The sequence below is a fragment of the Mauremys mutica genome, chromosome 2 (assembly GCF_020497125.1).
Source record: "Mauremys mutica isolate MM-2020 ecotype Southern chromosome 2, ASM2049712v1, whole genome shotgun sequence".
Taxonomy (NCBI): Eukaryota; Metazoa; Chordata; order Testudines; family Geoemydidae; genus Mauremys; species Mauremys mutica.
Genome location: NC_059073.1, coordinates 31,690,087 through 31,713,938, shown reverse-complemented (window position 1 = coordinate 31,713,938; position 23,852 = coordinate 31,690,087). Strand labels below are relative to the sequence as shown.

At 41.0% G+C, this 23,852-nt stretch overlaps 1 protein-coding gene and 1 long non-coding RNA gene across 4 annotated transcripts in view; one reads left to right on the top strand and one right to left on the bottom strand.

The window, feature by feature from the left end:
* CSMD3 (CUB and Sushi multiple domains 3) overlaps nucleotides 1-23,852 on the bottom strand; it is a 1,155,643-nt gene that overhangs the window by 561,560 nt on the left and 570,231 nt on the right. The window lies entirely within an intron of this gene.
* The window catches only part of LOC123364316, a 34,309-nt gene continuing 20,765 nt past the window's right edge, over nucleotides 10,309-23,852 (top strand). The window contains exons 1-2 of the long non-coding RNA XR_006577067.1: nucleotides 10,309-10,334; nucleotides 14,125-14,177. This is a non-coding gene — a long non-coding RNA (uncharacterized LOC123364316). The remainder of the gene's footprint in view (nucleotides 10,335-14,124; nucleotides 14,178-23,852) is intronic.

The window sequence follows — 23,852 nt, the reverse complement described above, 5'->3', positions numbered from 1 at the left end:
AAATTAGATCGTTGGCATGTACTTATTCATTTAACCACATTTTCTACGAGTCAAGTTTTCAAATAGTTTGTCTTCTGGACTAACATGACACCAAATTAATGTTATTCCTTGTTATTTTTTGCGAGGATAATTTACTTATTTGTTTTCTAACTGAAAACATTCTATCTGTTACATTACTTTCCAACTACATGACAACAGGTGCAACTTGTAGAAATGAATGAGCTGCTACTTACTCACCTTTCTAGAACATTAAAAAATAAAATGTGAATCATTAAACTTGAACAGAACAGTTTAAAATTGCACAACATTCACTTATCCAAAATACTATGATCCTAAACCTTCATCTTCTCTAGATGTACTTCAATTATTTAGGCCTACCACAGACTCCATTCATTAACTGTCTGCAGAACCTGTCAATCAGCATTTATATAATGTTTGCCATAATATTATCTACATTATAAGTGAACATCACACATTAAAGGACAGAGTTTCAAGATGTGGCTCTTAATCTCTTGCTCTGCCTACAAGACAGTACAACCACAAAGACATCTTAGTTGATCTTGCCAAATAACAAAATATAGCACATTAACTTAAAACATGAAAACACATGCAATTCTTCTCTGGGAGAAGAACAAAAGGAAACAAATCAAAGATGATAGTCCTTTTTTGTTTTAACTTTGGAAAGTGCTCACACACCACAGTTCTTACATCATACCACACTGGAATGCACAGTATAAGACTCTGAACAGAAGATAATATAATAGAAGACCACACTCCTTGTTAAGGTCTCATTCCAACTCAAAATGAAGCCAAAAGAAAGACGCTCATTTACTACAACAAGCACTGGATCAGGCCCTAAAAAGAATTACATCACCAATCAATATTACAGTGATTAGTGGAGTAAAAGGACCTATACAGAACAGAATGAAATGGAAGACGAACTGATCGAACAACTGAATAGAAATGTGCAGACCTTTAGGGCTTGTCTATATGGCTCTGCAGTTTGGATTACAGGGATGTGAATTGCAGCAAACAGCAAAGTATTGTCTTGTAATGGCTTCATGTGGACTCTGCTGGTGCAAACTAAAAGGTACCTAAGTTCATGTTACCATAGTCCTCTTCAAACAGGACTTGGTTGGTCCTAATTAAAATAATTATGCAACTTCTGTAACTTATTATTGAAAGCAAAAGACAATTAAAAAAACAAAAAGTAAAATCACTACTGTTTGTTCTCCCATACTCTAATGGTGGGTAGAATAATCTACAATTGGTCTCTGTGATTTTAGGAAGTACAATACTAAATATGAAAATAATCTTCCTTGTAAGTAGTTTTGACAGAAAATGTCAGACTTGCAATATAAATACACCCTTGTCTTGATATATTAACATCATACCCTAAGCACAGCCTAGACCTAGGACTTGAGCATTACAAACTTAAGAAAACAGTTTCCATTTTGAATATTAAATTCTTCTTGTTACTGGAAAAAAATGAGATATATCCAGGCCTACATATGCTCCACTTTACAATGGGAACAAATTCTGTAATCGGTAACCCCTAAATTGCATAACAATAATAATTTACACTGTCACCATAAAAAAAAACACCTTCATTCCCCTTCATCCTCAGAAACCCACCTAAACACATACAACTTTAAATAATTGTTTAAAATAGTCACTGATGTAAAATGTGTCTAATTTTGATAGTGATTAAATTCTAGTTTGTTTTTGTGTTCCTGCACTCTACAGGCAGCCCAGCTTCACCCACTGGGACTTGACAGTGAGTTATTGTTCAGGTATTCCAGTTCAGAACCTCTCCCCATTCCATATGTTCCAAAGGAAGGGGGAGCAGCTTCAGTCATTCACCTTCTTTATTTCCCAACCTACACTCTGGCTCCCATCACTGCTATCGTTTCAGACTCGCTGCAGCCGTAAGGGAATTATCAGTCCACTGGATTACACTCAATTCACATTTTCAGTGTGATCACTGCAACCATACGGACTTGAAACATTGAGGGTTTTGTTACAAGATTTAGATTCCAAGGCAAATTTCCTATGCCATGAAATTGCAGGATATATGGGGTCTTGATTTATATTAAAACTGAATTTGTTGGAAATTTTACCATTTTTTCCTTCTCCCATCTTGTCTCTCTAAATTTCTTCACAAAGTGAGACAAGTACAAATTGATCACAATCACTCAAGAGAGTTTGTTCATAAAAAGTAATGAAAAAATGCCTAAAAAAGAAAAACACTCTTCTGATTTACTTGTGGAAGCCAGACACCAGCAACATCAGAGCCACCATTTTTGGTTTCCTCAGTGCAAACAAAATATTTCAAAAGATTTTGTGAAGGCAAAACAAATCTTTGGAAGATACCAAAACTGCCACAATAAACTCATTGTGTGGATGAGATAATATCTTTCACTGGGCCAACTTCTGTTGGTGAGAGAGACAAGCTTTTAAGCTTGCACAGAGCTCTTCTTCAGGTCTGGGAAATATATTCAGTATCACAGCTAAATACAAAATAAAACAGATTGTTCAGCATAAGTAATCAACACATATTTCAAGGGACCATTCAAGGTGAAATGACCAGTTTATCCCTCCAGTCACTAGGGGGAAAGGAAGAGAGGGGTTAAAAAAAAAAGAGGGAAGGAGGGATTGTTAGTGGATTAAAGGTTGTTGTAATAAACCACAAATCAGTATCTCCAATTCAGTCCATGATTTTTAGGGTCTAGAAATTTATGAATTTAAGGTCCCAGGCTCATCTTTTGAAGGTGCAGATTTTCTTTGAGAATAAGGACTGAGAGGTCAGATACAGAGTGACTGTTTAGCTGCAACACTCTGAGTATGTTTTCCAGACCTGATGAATCTCAAAAGCCTCTCTCTCTCATCAGTAGACATAAGTCCAATAAAAGACATTATCTCATCCACTTTATGTCTCTAATATCCTGGGACCAACATATCTACAACAACACTGCATACAACTTTAGACTCAGACATTTGAGAAGAGAGAATCCAACAGCAGTACCAAAGGTTTAAACGAGTGTTGTCTTTTTCTTTTAAATATGATGCAACAACAATAACACTAATGAACATAACCTGCCACTCCACTATCCATTTGTCTCCACGGTAAATGCCTCTGCTTCACCTCACCACTTATCTGTCAGTGACCTTTACTGAAGAACAGACTCACATTCCATTGACACTGCTTTGCAATGAAATCATGATGAAAATAGATTTACTATGTCTTACTTAAGGCATCTATACAATCACTGTCACAAAGTACTTCACTTTCCAGCCAGGTTGTAAGCATCTGTAGTAGGCTCAAAAATATCAGATCTAAAAAACAGAGTCTTTTAAGCCAAGTCCTCTGTTGGGAAAATGCAGAGTCATAGTGCCCCAACAGAAACTCAAGGTACCATTATGGTTGCCCTGAAGCTCCCAGGTAGGGTTGCCAAGTTTCTAATTGCAGAAAACTGAACACCCTAGCCCCGACCTTTCCCCAAGGCCCTGACGCACACTCACTACATTCCTCCTCCCTTGGTGGCTCACTCTCGTCCACCCTTACTTACTTTCACTGGGCTGGGGTATGGGAGGGGGTGAGTGCTCTAACTGGTGGTGCGGGCTGGGGTGGGGCCATAAAAATGAGGGGTTCAGGGTGCTGGATGGTACTCCAGGCTGGGATAGGGGGTTGGGGTGCAGGACAGGGCTCCAGGTTGGGGGGTGGGGCAGAGGACTTTGGGCTGGAGCTGGGGGTTAGGGTGCAAGAGGAGGTGAGGTTTCTGGGTTGGGGCTGGGGATGAGGCGTGTAGGGTGCAGGAAGTGGCTGCAGGTTAAGGCGGGAGGGTAGGGGTGCAGAGGAGGTGAGGGCTCTGGGTTGGGGCTGGGGATGAGGCGTGTAGGGTGCAGGAAGTGGCTGCAGGTTGAGGCGGGAGGGTAGGGGTGCAGAGGAGGTGAGGACTCTGGCTGGGGGTGCAGGCTCTAGGGTGGGGCTGGGGATGAGGGGTTTGGGGTGCAGGTTTGGGGGAGCTCAGGGCTGGGGATTGGGGTATGGGCCTTCCTCGGGCGGCTCCTGGTCAGCGGTGCAGTGGGGGGGAGGGGCTAAGGCAGGCTTCCTGCCTGTCCTGACTCCACGCTGTGCCCCGAAAGCAGCTAGCAGGTCCAGCTCCTCCTAGGTGCAGGCACAGCAGGCAGCTCTGTGCCCTACTCTTGCCTGCAGGCACCAGCCCCGCAGTTCCCACTGGCTGCGATTCCCAGCCAATGGGAGTACAGAGCCAGTGCTCGGGGTTGGGGCAGTGCACGGAGTCCATGGCCCCCACCTAGGAGCCAGACGGGCTGGCCGCTTCTGGGGCACAGCACAGAGCAAGGACAGGTAGGGACTAGCCTGCCTTAGCTCCACAGCACCACCGACTGGACTTTTTTAATGGTCTGGTCAGCAGAGCTGACCGGAGCTGCCAGGGTCCCTATTTCACCGGGTGTTCTGGTCGAAAATCAGACATCTGGTCACCCTACTCCCAGGTTGTGCAGCTACTAACCCACCCTTCTACAGAAACCAAACATGTGCCCGTCCCATACCTTCCCTTCCTTGTTTAGGCTGGCTAGTGAGACTTTGGGCAATTGCTTCATACAGTCTTTATTCTTAGGAGCATGCGAGAACTGTAGATTTGCAGCATACTTGACCAGGGATAAGAGGTGGCAGATAAGACACCGTGTTGCTTTCAGAAGCCATCCCATAATGTCCCACACTGACAGAGTATAATTGGTGCGAGTGCTCCTGTATATCAGCAATGTAGTTACTGCCAACGTACATTAAGTCAACTTAATTTTGCAGTGTAGACATGCACTCAAAGACCGAAGCCAGGGTCTGACATCAGAAGAAGCCTAGGGAGAGGTTTTTGGATCAGAGTGCAGGCTGGAAAAAGTGTTCTCAGTGCTGTGAGCAAAAGAAGCAGATTCCAGCTATTTTCTTCTCTGACACAGAATTTTGTACATTCTTTGTAAATAAATACATAAATAAATAATAAGACAAAGAAAGAAATACCTATCACCAATCTCTACTTCCAACTGGAACATCTCAGGGCCCCAATCTTTGACTAGCTGCTTGGGTACAAAAGGGGCAACAATAAATTACATCTAAATTTAAGTAAGGCTGTCACTTTGCATATATAATCTGGGTGACCAATGTAGATAAGGTTGTGATGAGGTATGACTAAAGAGGAGCATTTATATAATTGGTATTACCACTGCTATACAATTGCAACAAATCTTGTACAAAGTATGTCATGTAAGGTAACAATGGAATAGTTACAATTTGCTAAGTATGATTATCTTGTTTATATGCATGTGTCATCTTTGTATTGGATGTTATCAGTATTGGCTATGTACTTGTAAACATGTTTGTTCCTGGGTAACACCCTTCAGATAGAATTTAATTTAGAGCTAGACAGCTATGTGCTGATGACCTATTGAGGACACTCCAGTCTCATAATGGGCTACTGAAGAAACTCATCCCATCTGGATGGCTCCTCCAGACAGCAAGGAGCCAATGGCCACCCCCTGTGATTCAGTAAACCATGTAGGGACATGTGATATGCTCATGTGACCCTGGACTCCATCTTGGGCTAGTAACTTTTCACATACAGGCGCTGTGGGCTTTGTTTGGGACAGAAAATTTCCATGCACATGGCAGATGATATAAAAAGACACCTGAAACAACTTAATGGTGCCTCTTTTCCTGCTATAATTCTCTAGACTATGGATTTACAACTAAAAGGAGCATCTTGAACTATGGACTGACGTGTGACATATTGCACGCCATATGTTTTATGGAAATATGCTAATGAGTATGAATATAATGTAACTGGAATATGCTTCATGCAAAAGGTCTCTTGTAGGATATCGTTACAAACCTTATAATCTACTGCATGTGTTCATCCTATTTGTATGTACGTATGTATCATTCTTGTTTCTAAAACTAGAAATATGAAGTATGACTCTGAAGTTGTATTATAATTACGCAAGCTGTGGGCCATTAATGGTGGTTTAGAATCTTGATGGCTCCCATTGACTAGGACAATTGGCTGTGAATGGCTCTGATTACTTGCAAGCCTTCCTGTGTTTGTGTGAATCAGGCCGGGAAGAATGGAAGCTTGGGGTCTCACAGGACATGTGACCATGTCGCCTGGAACTGGAATCCATTTTAAACCTAGTGCTTTTCCATTTAGAAGGAGGGGTGGGAACCCAGAGAGACAAAAGATTCCCACCTTGTGCCAAAGCTATAAAAGAGGGTGGAATAGAACAAAGGGGGCTGCGAGTCATGAGCACACCCCTGCTTTCCACCTAAGATGTGTGCTGGAACTAACAAGGGCTGCACCAGGGGAAAGGATTGGGCCCAGACTAGGAAGAAGTCTAGTCTGTGAAAGAAGCTTATTGGAACATCTCTGAGGTTGAGATTTATCTGTATTCACTTTCTTAATGTGTTAGGCTTGGATTTATGTATTTTGTTTTATTTTGCTTGGTAACTTACTTTGTTCTGTGTGTTATTACTTGAAACCACTTAAATCCTACTTTTTATACTTGATAAAATCACTTTCGTTTATTAATTAACCCAGAGTAAGTGACTGATACCTGGGGGAGCAAACAGCTGTGCATATCTCTCTATCAGTGATATAGAGGGCAGACAATTCATAAGTTTACCCTGTATAAGCTTTATACAGAGTAAAATGGATTGATTTGGGGTTTGGATCCCATTGGGTGTCTGGGTGCCGGAGATAGGTAACCTGCTCAGTGCATTTCAGTTAAAGCCTGCAGCTTTGGGGGTGTGGTTCAGACGTGAGTCTGTGTTGCAGCAAGCTACTGTGTCTGGCTCAACAAGGCAGGGTTCTGGAGTCCAAACCATCGGGGAAAATGGGCTCAGAGGTAATTTCAGCACATCAGGGGACAGTCCCAAGGGGGTCTCTGTGACCAAACCCGTCACATGAGAACCTTCCAATCTTTTGAAAATTACCAGAGAGAATTTACAAATTTACAAGCCAGCAGTTTCTCTCATCACTGCTACAAACCTGATATAAGAAATTTGCAATCCTTTGTATGTATACAATCTATAAACAATTCATCTCTCTCTTCTTTTATTATTAAATCTTTAGTTAGTTTACTAAGGATTGGCTGCCAGCGTGATATTTCGGTAAGATCTGAGATTCATATTGACCTGGGGATAAGTGTCTAAGCCTTTGGGATTAGAAAGAACCTCACATATGGTGAAATGGGTTTTCAATAATCTCTCATATTAGACCTGTTTGTCTGGATGGGAGCCAAGGGCCGGAGTGTCTAAATGGGATTGAATTTGGTTTCTGGTTAACCCGTGTGGTACTGCAGAGGCTATTTTGTTACTGGATTGGTAAATGATAGAAGAAACCACCAGTTTTGGGGGACTGTCTTCCCCATTTCTTGCAATCTGCCCTGACTATGGCATTCTCAGGATGGTCTATCCCACACATTTGGTCACAAAAATGTCATCTTTGCTTAGATTTTAGATGTTATTACACATCCCTGTAATGCTTTCAGTAAAAAAAGAGTTTTATTTTAAAGTAAATGAGCAAATGGGGCAGGGAGAATAAAGTCTAATACTCATGTATGCAAGTGTTAGGTACATTTATGGCCCCGGCACTCATGTCATGCAAGGATTGGGTGGGGTCAAGCAATAACTATAGCGATAGGCTACCCAAATGGCCAAGGAGGGTAAAAGCCAGGGCTGATGCAGCAGGAAATTTACCTATAACCTGTAAAGGGGGATAGCACTGCAGGCTGACAGGTATGGTTCCCCGCTACTCTGAGATATTGTGCCTACTTCAGCACACTTTGTCTGACTGTAGCCTCTGCAAGACCAATCTAAAGAAAATGGAGTAGCACAGGAGCAAATGAAGGCCTGATCAGGCCTACAGAATCTCTTGTACTGGTGATATGAGAGACTGAAAGACTATATCTGAAAAGTCAAAGCTCAGGCTAAATTTGTAGAGATGTCAGAAAAAATATTGGTTATTGAAAACTGAGAACAATTTATATGAAGATCAGTGAGAGACAGTGAATATGGAATCATGCAATGCTATTGTGATGGGGTTTTCCACCTTCAGGCTGTTATGGGGGCAGAGATATGACTAATTAATCTTATAGGCTGCATATGGTGGAGAGTTTGGCTTGACTGAAAAGGACTAGTGGGTGATAAAGGCCAGGTGGGGGAGAAGGTGGCTAAGGTATAAAGCCAGGAAGTTTGCAGCAGAAAGGTGCTGCAGTATGGAAGGCAGCAGTCACCTTTTGGGCTTAGAGAAGGAAGAGAAAGAAACCCAGGGAGATGAAGAAGCCCTAGGATCCTGGCCCTGAGGGAAGGGGCTTACCCAGAAGGGTGCAGAAGAGAGCTTGTGGGAGGTGGAGTAGAAAGCATCCCAGGGAAGAAGTAACAAGGCCAGAAGATAGAGATTGTGCAGACCTTGGCTGCTGATTGTAGTGTCCCTTGGCTGGAACCCAGAGTAACAGGTGGGGCCAGGTTCCCCTACCAACCCTGGGGAAATAGCACAAATGGGAAACACGAACTGAACATTTGGTCTGGAGGGACTTTGATACTCTAGAAGGGGGGACTATACAGTGACCTAGCCAGAGGGCTGAATGATGAAGAGACCGACCAACTCATGTAGAAAGAGAGAGAGGCAGGCCATGGGGTGAGCTAATGACAGAAGGAAGCACCAAACTTGATGAGAGCTGATTCTCTAGACACAGCCACGAGAAGGTGCCCCAGTGGTGAGTTAACCCCATTACAGATTTATTTAATTCACTTTTTTTGGACTAGAGCTGCTCTTTAACCAATTATAACCACCATTCTAACATTACTTGGATTGTATAAATGCTGCCCCTATAAAACCTTTCCAGAAGCCTGAGTTTAGCTACATTCTGTCATGGATGCTTGTGGGAAGCTATAAGTAAAAGGCACAAAGGAGTTAAAAGGCAAGGCTTTCACTTCATTCTCACAAGTAAACATACATTCATGTATATTTCCCAATAAGGAATAGAGCATTTTCACTCTTAGATTGAATGCTCATTCTTATTTTTCACATAGGTGAATACATTTTGAAATACTGTAGTTGAGTATATAAGGAATTACAAAATGGGATCAGAGTCCCACTAATGATTCCCTGGCTCCAGCAATGGCCAAAGCTTAAGGATAAAGCAGAAAATGATTTTCCTCTGTGATACATGGGGCCAGCTGACCAGTGCTTTGTCCTCCTCAGCACCACAGATGATCAGTCTATGACATGGTAAATAGTTTTTAATGCAGTTTTATTGAATAGAAAGCATCACATCTAGTCTCTTGTTGAACAAAATTGAAAAGTAGAGGGGTACACCCCCAAAACAAACCCTGAATATTATAAATTACTCTGACCAGCTCTCCACTGAACTGAGGAATAAGAGATCATAAATATTACTTCATGAAAATAATTAACGTACAGCCAGACACAACCATTAAAGAATATGAATATTTAATCAAGAATTACCCAAGATAAATATTTTGAATCCCATTAAACATTAATTCTGAGAATTTAATCTCAAGGGAGATTTAACACAGAGTTAAATCAATATTAAATCTCAATAAGCAACTGGGAAAAAAGGTCAATTCCAGTAAAAATTATTGAGGGGAAAAAAAGGATGAAATGGGGCCACCTTCTTTCCTAGAAAATGTCATTTTAGACCACAAGAATGTTTTCACTCTTATGCTTTATTTATTTATACATATGAAATAAGGCTAAGAATTATGTGATTTACAGACCAATACTATTATAAAAATTTAGTAAGGTGAAATACTACTGTCTAATCTCCATTTGGCACATTTCTATTTTTAAAACAAATCTATTTTTCTATGGTGCATTGGCACAGACTTAGCAAAAGTCTAGGAAGATGAAAATATTTCTCTCTCCATAAAATCACACACTTCTTAATTCTCATTCATTTTAACATTAACTTTATCCCATACTCTAGAGGTAAAGAAACAAATCAACAATAGTTCTCCTAGGAACATGGTTTCCTGACAGTGTTGGGAGCTTCCCCTAGCTGTTAGCTCTCTCATGGCCTGAATAGTCAGCCAAAATAGAAATTGACTTCAACTGGAATTAGGGATGCTCCCCTCTTCTAAAAATCAAGCCCTTCACTTTTAAGTTGATTTTACACAGTCTCAATTTTTCAGCAGTGTTTTTTTTTTCTTCAAATCTCAGGTCAAATTTGGCTCCAGTTTAGAATTTTTAAAAATAAACTTTTTAAACGTGTCACATTCCAGGCCAGGAAAGGAAAAGCCGGTAGGTAGGACTACATCTTTTCACCCAAATGCAGAAAAGGGCGTCTGATGATATACAATACTGTTTCAATTTTTCCATTTAACTTGTTCACTCCTAGTGAACAAAAATAATGTAGATTATTTTTTTGCTCAGCTCAATCACATACTCTCAAAGATGAAAGGTTTTTAAAGGAGTTAACTGAAACATTCTGTAGGGTGGTTTTGAACTTTTCTAGATTGATCCTGCTGGGGGCAGTTAGTTAGCATGCCAGTAAAGCCGCGGCTGCAGAAACCCCTAAAGTAATTTCCTCTCTTCTTAGGACTTAACCAGTTGGTTTCCAGTTCATCCCATATTGCAGGCTATTCCTTTGGCATGATCTCTGGGCTAGATGTTGATATGCAGGATATTACAATCCTGTCACTGTTTTGGACAGACTATCATTTTATTCAGGCAGTGGCTACAGCACTCCCTGTCTCCAGGCACTATGAGGGACATATGATCTTTTCCAGTAATAAAAAATGAGGTACTATCAGAGATTCAGGTGTCAGAAGAGGTGTTGGAACAAATTGATGGTTTAATTTAAAAAGTAGTAAGTCACCACAGCCAACAGCATACATCCAGGAGTTCTGAAGAAGCTGAGCTTCTAAGCTATATCTATATCATTAAAAGCAGGGGATTGGAGGGTTGCATATGTTTCACCTAGGATTCTATGGATGATCAGGGGAATGAGAAATATCAAGCCTCATATTTGTATTGGTTGAAAAGATAACTGAAAAACAGAATAAAGCAGCATTTGGAAGACCATGATATTATAGAGTCTAAATCTAGTTTCTACAAAGAAAAATCACATCTCAGCAACTTCTTATAATTATTCAAACATGTCAAGATAGTAATGGGTAAAAGGAGAACAGTTGACAGTATTTAGACTTTTAAATGATCTTTGGGACAGATATTTAGAGGTGTTTAGGTACCTAACTCCCATTGAAATGAGCAGAAATCAATGTAACCTGGAAAGGGAGTGAGATGTGGTTTGAGCCATGTGAGCAAGATTTGCAAAGAACACAAGTTTATTTAGCTTCCTCAAGTCCAGAGAACTTCAGTGGGAACTAACCAAGCTAGATGACCGGGCAAAAGTTCAGTGTTGATCTCAATAAATTAATGTACATTGCAGGTGGAAAAAATCAATTAAATTAGACACTTACAGGGTTCTAAATTAACTGTATCAACTCAGGAAAGGGACTTGGGCATCACTGTGAGCAGCTCATGGAAGACCTCTGCCCAATTAGTTGTTGCAGTCAAGAAAGTAAGCAAGATATTAGGATGCTTAAGGAATGGAATACAGAATAGTATGGAAAATATTATAATGCCTTAGATAAATCAATGGCATAGCTTCGTCTGGGATACTGAGTGAAGTGCTAGTCATTCTATCTCAGAAAATACTGCAGAATTAGTGGGGCCTCACAGAAGGCAACAAGACAGATTACGGACATGGAAAAACTTGCATATGAAGAGAGATTGAAAAACTTGGGGTTGGTTATTTTAGAAATGAGACTAATAAGAGGGAACATGATAAAATAATGACATCAAAGAATGCATGGAACAGAGAAAGTAGATCAGAAGCTTCTGTTACCCTTGCCTTATAACACAAGGTTATGATTAAAATTAAAGTAGCAAATTAAAAAAATAAGGAACCATCTTTTTTTGCAAAACATTTTTAAACTGTGGAACTCACTGCCAAATGAACTAATTGAATCTAATAGCTTAACAAGATTCAAAAAGAGATCTGACATTTATATAGATAAGTACTACAACTCTGGATAATCTTGTTAATTTAAAAAAAAAAGTAAAAATAAATGAAAGGAATATAAAACCTTATCCTTTAAGGTTTAAACCAACCTCTTAACTACTAGAGATCAGCATGAGTCTTTCATGGAGGACAAATTATCCCACTGAGGATTATTTTACACCTTCTTCTGAAGTATCTGCTGCTGGCCTCTCAGAGAGAGGACACTGGATTAGATGACCACTGGTCTGATCCAATATGGCAATTCCTGTGTTACTATACCAGGTTCCATAGAAATAATTAAACCACTTTAGGGATTGTATCTTTCCTTTAAAACCACAGAACATAGTAAAGGAAATGTGCATCTCTGCCACCTTTGCCACAAGGCTCAAATATTTCTCCAATCCTATCCAGTATCTACTCTTAGGAGAAATAGACTGAAAGATCAACACTATATAGATGACCCACAATTCCATCAGTCCTTCCCAGCATTTAATTACAGCACAAATCCTCATGCATACAGTATCTGTACAAGAACAGTACCTTGAATAAAGAGGAGTTGGTTAACGGTAAACCCCAGCAAGATGGAAGTTTTGCTTTAGGCAGAGAAAAATCTTTTAAAGAGCTTGCTACCACAGCACAGCCCCCGGTGACAAAGAACGTATACCCACAAACTGTCAGGACAGTCTGCAGGTTAGGGTTTCTCTGGGCTCCTTGCTATATATCTTTGCTGATCACCCCTCCACAAAAATGCCTGTATTTGTTACTACCTGTTTTGGACTATGCCAGTCCAATTTACTTGGGATAGAAAGTATCAGCCTTGAGAAAGTTTTAATTAGCACAGAGTGCAGTAGCACGTCTCCTCACCAATATGGGTTCACTTATTTGATTGTAATAAAATATTAAGTGTAAAATCCTAGTCCTTTCTTTAAAAGTAAGGAATAGCCTAGGCCCTAGGGTGAAGACACCTAAAAGAAAATCCTCTGAGACTTTGACTATATTCACCAGATCTGTCCTGCAGGAACAATGTAATTGTCTATTATGGTTGAATGTGCAGGAGACAAGGTTTTCTTGGGGGCTGGTCCTACAGTATATCACTTTTGCACGAACTAACACAAACCTCATCACAGTCCCATTCAAGTAGAAAGAGTCCTTCAACCTTCTCTTGGCAAGTAACAGTAGAGAGAAGACTTATTTTTCTTTCTGAATAAAAATCACATACTTTTTTTTTTCCTGTTAAGGGACAGAAAAAAAGAGGAAACACCATTTGACAAACATTAGTCTGGTGGTGGTGGTGTGTATGTGTGTGGGGCTAGGTTTGTTTTAAAACTCTGGATGGAGCTAAGATGTCATGGTAATAAAAGAGGCTGTCCTCAAGGCTGACTCAATATTGGCTTCTTTCAACTTTGACAAAAAGGAATTTATTTATTTATTTGTTGTTGGGTTTTTTCCACAGAGATCAAATTAGAACCAAAGACAGACCTATGAGGACATCTATTCCATCTCCTACAAATGCAGGATTGTGCCACAGAGTATATATATATTATACATGTGCTTTGTTTCTTATCACTTAATCTGTTTTTATTCCACAAGAGGAAAAAAAAGGAACTAACCCTGTGGCTATTTTTTTTTCTACTTCAGTAGTCTCATGTGAGGGAACTTGTCAGAAGACTGAAAAAAAAATCTTGATAAATGATGTGGACTCACTAGGTCTCATATACTATTCTGTTAAATCTTTCAAATAATTCTGTTTACAAGGACATTCTCCATTTTGGAAGGTAAATTAGTTTGACCCTTTCCATTTATATTTATGCAGTTGTTGTAATACCATGCCCTTAATTACAGCCTCAATCACTTTCCCTGTTATTGAGGTGAAGTTCATTGGTCTATCATCCTTCAGCTCATCTTCAGGTTCTGTTTTGAGACGGGCACCAAATTAGCTATTTTCTAATCTTTTTTGGAGAAGTTATTGTTTAAGAATATATTATTATATATCTTTGTCAGTAGTTTTTCTGTTTTGCTTTTCAGGTCTTTTCACGCCCCCCAGATGAATATCATCCAGGTCCAGTGATTTACTGCATGTATGCATCTCAAGTTAATCCATTATTCTTTCTTTAGTGATGTCTCTGTTTATGTCCCATCATGAGCTCCTGATTAAAAGTGGCCTTGAAACAGGATTTCTCTCATCATTTTCATCTATGATGAATGATGCACAGAATTAATTTAACTTCTCAAAACTTGCAATGTGAGAAATCTTTTAGTGTACAGAATTTTCTTTTATTGTTCCTGCCTAGTAGTCTGTAGCATATGCTTACTATATCTGTATTATCTGGGATTTGTATACATAAGGTATAGTCGCATGAAATAATCTATGGACTCCTTTATGTAGCATGTCACTCCCTCCACAGGGCCAATACCTGTATTTTCTTTTCTGCTTTTAGCCAGAAACAAGCAGCGACCACTGATTTTTATTTTTAATACTTACACTTCCACCAGATCATGACATCTGTTATATCAAGGTTTCTAGAATTTTTATGAAAACATCTGCCCTGATATTTCCTTCTCTTAGCACATGATACTCCTCAACATATGGATAACTCTCAAAGAGATAGGGATCACACTGAAATCTTACTCACAGATTTTCCTCAAAAATCTTCCATTGCACAGATCTGAGCAGATCCTGGGATGTTGACCGCAGGCAACAGACATCCCAAAACAAGCCCCTTTCCACTGCACTGCCACCTGGCTTCCTCATCACAGTGTAGCCTTTGACAGCCAAAGACCCTCTCAACCATCGATGCCCTCATAGTGTGCATGTGTAGGTGTTCCATAGTATGGGAACTGCCTGTACTAATTTGTATGGCTTTGCCTTACAGGTTTAGAAAGGGAGAATTTGGAGGAGTGAGACCAGTCTACTCCCCAACTCTATTTGTAGAGCTGAAATGTGATTTTCATTTCCCCTACATTGGTGGAAGTGGAGGGAAGAATAAGTTCTTGGGGTGACAAAGAGACTATACTGGATTCAAAACCTCTTACATGTGCACACTTCTTGGGTTTAACAATCATAATCACTAGGTTCAATTCCTTTATTAGCTAAGCCTGATAATATCACCTATTGAAAATAAATGAAAATGTAATATCATGTAATTGAGAGAAAAATATAACATTTTTCATATGTAAATGTTTGTTTTCATGGAAGTTTCCTTCCTTTCTCAAAATGTGTTTAGTATAGCTTATTTTCAGGACTGCCTATCTTTTAATTTACAGTTTATTACAATTATTTTATTTTCAACATTTAGCACTTAATGCGTGGATTATTTAAAGTTAAAGATATAGGCAGTGAGAAGGAATTAAATGCTTATAAAACTGCATTGAGACTACAAATATGAATAGGGGTATAAGTGGGGACAGTTTAATCTAGGACTACTCAAATATCTGTGGCTCTTAGTAATATTTCAGTAACATGCTGCAATGCTATTTTACATTTGTTATTTACTAAATAAGCTAAAGATAGCCACAAGTATCCAGGAAAGACAGGTAACTTTTATCAACTTTAATTGAATTATAAATCATGCAAACATTCAGTTTCTTTGACCATGTAAAAGACAAAAAAAACAAACTTGAAAGCTACTTTTTTGTTTGAATTAAAAATGTTTAAATTGGGTGTGGTGAAGTTATAGGCAAATAAAGCATGGAGTAGGAAGTTTAAAAAGTTATTGCTAAATGTAATAAAATACCTTGGAGAGCTGATGTTACAAAACTCAACTGCCATGTCTTATTTCTCCATTTAATGTTAGTAAACATTTATAGATGGTTTAATAGCATTCTATCATAAATTAATAAAGATATCTTAAATTGAAACATTATACAACAGTTAGACGTATACTGTAAGATGCTACATGTGTATCTCAGGTATTAGGGAAAAGTATGATAAGTGGTTTTATGTGATTAGTTAAATAAGTAGCATTCAGATTTAAGATTGCATTGTATAGTACATAAGGGTTAGCGATCAAATTGCATTTGTTACTTTAACTTTTGCATTTCTTGACTTCTGAGTGCTTCATATTATCTTAATGTACTTCTTTACTGTTTGTTATTTAGATTATTTTATTGGCTTTTGTTTCTTTTTAAAAAAAAAAGGAGGGGAGGAAAAAATAGCACTCTGAAGAGTGTCTGTCTTCCCTCTTTGGGATTTGTTTCTCAGAGCCCTCCCAGTAGGCCTCGGGGCAGGCCTGAGGAGTGCAAACAGAGGGAAAAAGTCTTTAATGCACTAAAACAAAGGGGGAATACCTTTTCCTGGCCCTCTCACTGGAGCAGGTGTTGTCCTGTCACTGGCCCCGGGGTGTCAGTCCTTCCCCTAAACAGGCACTGGGTTTTGGGTGTCTCCCCTATGGGGAGGAGCACAGTCTCTCACACTGGAGAAGCCTATCACCCTCCTGTCTCCAGCCTTGCATCAGTTTGTCTCCTCCCTACCCAGGAGAGAGATTTTAACAGGTTTCAGGCAGCCCTTAATTGGACTCAGGTGTCTCTAATTGACCTGAAGTAACCCCTTCCCCCTCCCAGCTTGTAGGAAAAAGGGCCTTTAGCATTCTAGGGCTAACATACCTGTTTTCCCAGACCCTCCTGCAGCCGTCCGGCCTGACTTTGTCACATTACCTAGACACACTTAAACACTGCCCTGTTTAGAATAACATTGCCCCAATTAAGTAGTAATTACTACCATTCAGTACCCATAGTCAAAGTAGTTTACTGCCAGATGTCCTAAAACATAGCTGTCTTGATATACTGCACTCCAAAAATGTAGGAGTGGACTGTAAATTTGTTTAAATAGTATATAGCACTTTTATCTACTTTACCATTTCACACATTCTATACATAGATCCAAACTTTCAAATGATGCCTTTAATGTTGGGTCTCTCATTTTCCTTGTCCAAATTTAGATTGTGCCAGATTTTCTGGTGTGCTAACTGTTCAGAAATGAAAATGAAGTCCTTAGGAGGGGTTCTGAGTCCTCATAATCAGACCCTAGGTGAAGTTGAACTCCTCAAATTAGAAACCACTTTTGAAAAAAAAAAACAGCCCCACAGAACTACAGCAGGCTTTGGGAAAGAGAAACTGCAGCCAACTGATATTCAGGATACTGCTCAATATCAGGAGGGGAAATGTCATACAATGACATGTGATTGGAAAAGTGAGGGTTTAGGTGTGGGCTTCAGCTTTCCACAAAAAAACAACAAAAAACATTGAGTTTGGAACAGAAATTTCTCACTTTATTAAAAATAGACAAATGTAGTCATGCTACAAAACTATTCACAAATGTGATATTCAGTAGCTATTATTTTCTCTCTTTTTTAACTCTAGACCCCCAATTAAAAACACTTGTTTCCATCCATGAATGATGCTGCAGCCACCCACTAAAATATATGCCACAGACTCTACACACAGAAAAATAGTTTTCTTTTCTAGGGTCTGAGAATTCTACATGGCAAAGTTCTTGGAACTGCATGTACCAACCCTGCCTTGATTTAAAGCAATGACAACAGGGAAAGTAAATATTGCAAGCCCTCACCCTTCTATTAGAGCCTGAAAGTTCCATTGCCATTGAGTTTCCTCTCTCTTGTTCTTTTTAAATTCATTTTTCTCCTCACAGAAAATGTTTGTGCTATACATTCTACAACCCAATACATTTACTTCTTATACATCTTGAGGATCTGCTACCACTTCTGGCCTCAGATTTCCTTTGGAAACAGACTAAAATGGACTACTTAGGAAGCTAAAAGTGCTTCCCAAAAGGATTTTTGTGTGTGTGTGTGTGTGTGTGTGTGTGTGTGTGTGTGTGTGTGTGTGTATTGATGAAATAATGTGTTTTGTTCAGGGAAGAAAAACACTTGAAATCTGCAATTAATAAGGTACTGGTCTCTGCAATTTTTAGCTTTTTTGTAGTGAACCTTGGAATATACTGATTTAATCAATTAAAATTTTGTTGAACAAAATATTCTTCTTGACATCTTACCTGGAAAAGAAAAATACATTCGGCTTACAAATTCTTTCATAAAGTCTACAAAAATATATATTCTCTGTCTCACATAAAATTTATGTTCAACCTGCTTTTGCCTGTAACAAAGTATTTCTGAAGTTGTTATACTGGGTAAAATTGAGATATTTGATGAGTACAAGCTTCTTGGGTTTAAGAAATCTGTAACCCCAAGACAATATTATAAAAAAAATGCCCCAGAAGTCACAGTACATATAAATCCTCTCAAACCTGCTCCTCAGGTTTGTCTGCTACTATAGTTCTTTCCTCAAGACTCATCAAGGTCATCCCCTAGATCAGGGGTCTCAAACTCAAATGACCCCGAGGGCCGCATGAGGACTAGTGCATTGGCCCGAGGGCCGCATCACTGACACGCCCCCTTGCTGCCCCTGGCCCCACCCCCAATCCACCCCTTCCATGAGGCCCCGCCCCTGCCCTGTCTCTTCTCCACCTCCTCCCCTAAGCGCGCGCAGTTTTAATAAATATATACACTCAGTAATGCACCTCACTCAAAGGACAAAACACGCACTTAGATTTACTGCCTAAGGCTCTGGGAGGGAGTTTGGGTGGGGGAGGGGGTCTGGATGCAGGCTCTGTGCTCGATGCAGGCTCCAGGCTGCGGCAGGGGGTGGGGGTGCAGGCTTTGGGACGGAGTTTGGGGATAGGAGGGAGTGCAGGGGTGAGGGCTGTGGGGCTGAGGGCGAGGGGTACATGATGCAGGAGGGGGCTCAGGGCTAGGGAAGAGGGTTGGGCTGTGGGGTGAGGGCTGTGGATGAGGGGTTCATGATGCGAGGGGGCTCAGGGCTGGGGCAGAGGATTAGGGTGCGGGGGATGAGGGGTTCATGATGTGGGGGCGCTCAGGGCTGGGGCAGAGGATTAGGGTGAGGGGGGATGAGGGCTCTGGCTGGGGCTGAGGATTAGGGTGCAGGGGATGAGGGGTTCATGATGTGGGGGCGCTCAGGGCTGGGGCTGAAGATTAGGGTGCAGGGGATGAGGGCTCTGGCTGGGGCTGAGGATTAGGGTGCAGGGGATGAGGGGTTCATGATGTGGGGGTGCTCAGGGCTGGGGCTGAGGATTAGGGTGCGGGGGAATGAGGGCTCTGGCTGGGGCTGAGGATTAGGGTGCAGGGGATGAGGGGTTCATGCTGTGGAGGTGCTCAGGGCTGGGGCTGAGGATTAGGGTGCAGGGGATGAGGGGTTCATGATGTGGGGGTGCTCAGGGCTGGGGCTGAAGATTAGGGTGCAGGGGATGAGGGCTCTGGCTGGGGCTGAGGATTAGGGTGCAGGGGTTGTGGGTTTCATGATGTGGGGGTGCTCCGGGCTGGGGCTGAGGATTAGGGTGCGGGGGAATGAGGGCTCTGTCTGGGGCTGAGGGTTTGGGGTTGGAGAGGCTCAGGGTAAGGGAAGCCTGCCTTGCCAGTACTGGCGGAGGGCAGGCACTAGGACCCTGCACCCTAATCCTCAGCCCCAGCCAGAGCCCTCATCCCCCCACACCCTAATCCTCTGCCCCAGCCCTGAGCGCCCCCACATCATGAACCCCTCATCCCCCCACACCCTAATCCTCTGCCCCAGCCCTGAGCGCTTCCCTTCCCCCCGCCCCAGCCCGGCCCCGGCGGGTCCCGCTTTCCCCCCCCCTTACCCGAGCGCGTCTCCGGCAGTCCTGCTCAGAGCCGCGTGGTGAGGGGGCGGGGCTGGGAGCTCCACGCCGAGCGCAGCGCTCAGCCCAGAGCTCCCAGCCCCGCCCCCTCCCCACGCGGCTCGGATCGGGGCGGGGCTCAGGCGCTCGGACGGAGACTCGGCGCTCTATGCGCCGAGGCTCCAGGAGAGGGGCGGAGGCGGGAGCCTCCGCTTTTCTCTTGGGGGCCCCTGCGGAGCTCCCCTGGGGAGCTCCGCGGGCCGCAGGGAAGAGCTCCGCGGGCCGCATACGGCCCGCGGGCCGCATGTTTGAGACCCCTGCCCTAGATCCTCTCTCCTCAGAGAACCAGTCCCACCATACTTATATGCAGGTGACATAATAAGTCACCAGACTTACTGAATCAACAGAACCTACTTAACCCTTTCCCAATAGGATCAACAGGAGGAGATGGGCTGATTTGGTTAAAAACTATCATACTGTTGACTATTGCTGAGTTTCACATATTTCCTTTTGTCTATGCTGGAAGAAATCTAATTCTTCCAATACATGGTGAGAGTATGAAAAAGGACATGGTTTAAAGTTTACTAGCTGTGTGTTTCAGTGAGGCAAATTATATAGTATTTCAGATGCACTTTCTAAATTATATATGCACAGTTGCAAAGCATCATTTCAGTATTTCAGGTTCCTGTATCCCAGAAGTAACAATGAAATAAACTAACTTTTCTTGCAGGGTATTTATGTAAATACATTGCCAAAAAAAGAACTTATTTACAATCCTGTGCCAGCTTTCCTACAAACAACAGTCAGGCAGAAGCTCTTCAATCTTTTTTGTCTAGATTATGATTTTTTTTTGTGTGTTCAAGTTGATATTTAATAATATCAACCTGAAGCTGTCTACACCTGATCCAGTCAATCTCTAAATACATAAAGAACTGTTTGATGGGAAAAAATGTCAGCCACATTGTTAAGCTGGTCCCTAAAGCAAAGCTGATTTAGAAACAGGTTATGAAGATTTTCCTTAAAGTTGAGCAGAAAGCTTTATTGAAAGGAGGGAAAAGACAAGATGTTTTAAACATCAGGAATCTATGTTTTTGTAGACTGGAAAACTTAAAATATATTTTCGTTGTAAAACAAAATATTTAGGGGGGAAAAAGCTTTCCCTCACTTTATCTGCCAAGACCTGAAATCAAGGCTTTCCTGAAGTGATATGAACCTGTTTAACCTCTTTGTACCTCAGTTCCTCAACAATAAAATGGGAGTACTGATACTTCCCTTCATCACAGTGGTGCTGTGTGGATAAATTCATTCATCTTAGTGAGGGGCTTAGTTATGGTTGCTATATAAGAACCTAGAAGAGTAGCACTGAGAGTTGTTAGTTTAGTTATTTATTATTTTTAATGAAGTAGCACCCACATTGTGCTATATATATATATATATATATATATATATATATATATATATATATATATATATATATATATATATCTGAAAGAAGAGACAGTCCCTGTCCAATAAGTTTACAGTCTAAAAATGTGGCAACAGAACAAGCCCTATGAGATCTTGCCTCTGACTCTTAGGCCTGGTCTACACTAAGAAGGGGGGTTGAACTAGGGTACGCAAATTCAGCTACATGAATAGCGTAGCTGAATTCGAAGTACCCTAGTTCAACCTACTCACCCGTCCAGACGCGGCGGGGTCGAACTCCGCGGCTCCCCCATTGACTCCGCCACCGCCGTTTGCAGTGGTGGAGTACCGGAGTCGACCGCAGCGCTTCCGGAGTTCGAACTATCGCGTCTAGATCAGACGCGATAGTTTGAACTCCGAGAAGTCGAACTCACCGCGTCGACCCGGAAGGTAAGTGTAAACCTACCCTTAGGAAAGTGTTTTAGGAAATGTGGCTTTACCCTTATAAAAGAATAAAGTGGTAGTTCCATATCAGTATGAGGCACAGTTTAAAAATGAAAAGGGTAGAAAAGAAAATGTAGACAGAGTGTGGGGGCAGGTAGGGGAAACAGAGGCAAAACAAGACAAAAAAATAGTTATCAGGTAATGCAAGTGGATAAGCAGAGGACAAAATGAATGAGAGATCTATGAGATGAGAGAATAAAATGCAAGAGGATGAGAAAACAAGAAAGGGAGATTGCATTTCTTCCCCCAGCCACATCATTGTAAACAATAGAGAAAAATTCCTCCAACATGACTAAGGGCATGTCTACCTATACAGTGCTGCAGCACTGATGCAGCTGCACCACTGCAGCATGTCTGGTGAAGAGGCTCTATGCCAATAAGAGAGAGCTCACCCATCGGTATGATACAACCAACTCTGCACACTGACATAGCTGTAGATATCAGCCCTTATGTTGATGTTACTTTTGTCACTCAGGGAGGTGATTTATTCAGACTCCTGAGTGACATAAGTTATACGACATAAGCTGTAGTGTAGGCATAGCCTAAGCAAAGGCTGTTTTTGTCCCCAAATTTCTAGCATCCCTATCTATCACTGCAGTAAGAGAGAGAGAGAGAGCCTATGTTTATCTCACAATCCTCAGCACTATTCCCTAGAACTACAGGACAAGATTTTAAGATGTTTAATGTTTCTAGATAAATATAAAGACTTAAACTTTTGGAATTTGATCAAAGAACATACTGGAGGTGGAGGCATACATTACATATATAATATACTATTGTTCATATTCCATTCTTAGGTTTGGGGTTTTTTTTGCATATCGTTATTGCTCTACTTTCCTAATTAACCTTTTAGACAGGCATTTTATCCAACAGAGAAGAATGGGTCATAAGTGTTTTGCAAGCTAATAAAACATTTGTTTTAAATAGAGGTTTCAAATGTATGTATTTATTACAACATATTTAAATAATTTTCATAAAATTAAATGAGTAGGAACATAAAATAATACTATATGTAGTACTGCTTAATCTTAAAAGGCAAAAGACATTTTCAGTATATCACATGTCCATATCAGAGATTCTCACAACTCAAATATGCAGAAAAAGAGAATGTACATTCTGGAATAGGTTTCAGATAATATTCCATTCTAAATCTGCTACATTATAGAGTATTAAAATATTCAGGCAATCACTTTCAGCTGGCATTGCTGAATCCTCAAACTTAGCTTATTTATCCAAAACAAAAGAGAATTAAATTTAAAAAAAAAGAAATTCTCTAAATTTGGCTTCCAGATATTGGTTAAAATGTGTAGTAGCCCCATTAGTAAAACAGCCAAGTCTCTGCTCCTGGAATTCCCTGAAGATGAATTTGACAAAAACAGCTGGGTCTTTACAGAATCGGTGTCAGGAGGATACTGAATAATTACCAATAAAAATATTATTGGAGTTACTCTGCATTCACACTGGAATGACTAAGAGCAGAATTTGGCTAGGTATACTGAAAAGTTCCTTACTGTAGCAATTTGGAATCTTCCTGACACTGACTCCATAAAGAACCAATTGTCTCCATCATACAGCTATTGAAGAACTTCCATGCAGAGACGACTTCTTCTATGGCTGCCGCAGAGGAACATCAAAATAGCTCAGAATATAAAAATGGCAAATTATCCAAATATGGTATAGACCAAAATTATTAAATTATAGTGCCCAAAAGAGTTTCTGGGTCAGGAATTAATCCATGTATAACCCTGTGTGTTAAATCACAGTACTCATCCCAGGTGATCTCAATAAGTCTTTGCAAAGAAAAAGGAGCTAAAGTGAAATGACTGCCCCATACATTATTGGTGGGAGTTGCCATCGAACTTGTAGGAAAAAAGTGTGTGGTCCCTGTAAGGGCCAGGTAGCTAGAGAGTGACTTGCTGCACAAGGTTCAGACCAGGTCAGCATGGGGAGGCTGACCCATCCTCTCCCCCAGGTGACCAGAAGAGAGGGGAGAGTATTTAGATCAGTGCCAGGGCAGAAAATGCCCTCTTCTACCTGGACCAGATGGATCAGCACTCATCATCCCACCTCTGGAAGTAATGAAATACCAGGTTTTGTCATGATTTGCTGTGGGCATTCCTTTCTCAGGGGATTGGGAAGATCTTTTTTTCCCCCTCACCATCAGATTTGCCAAGGCAAG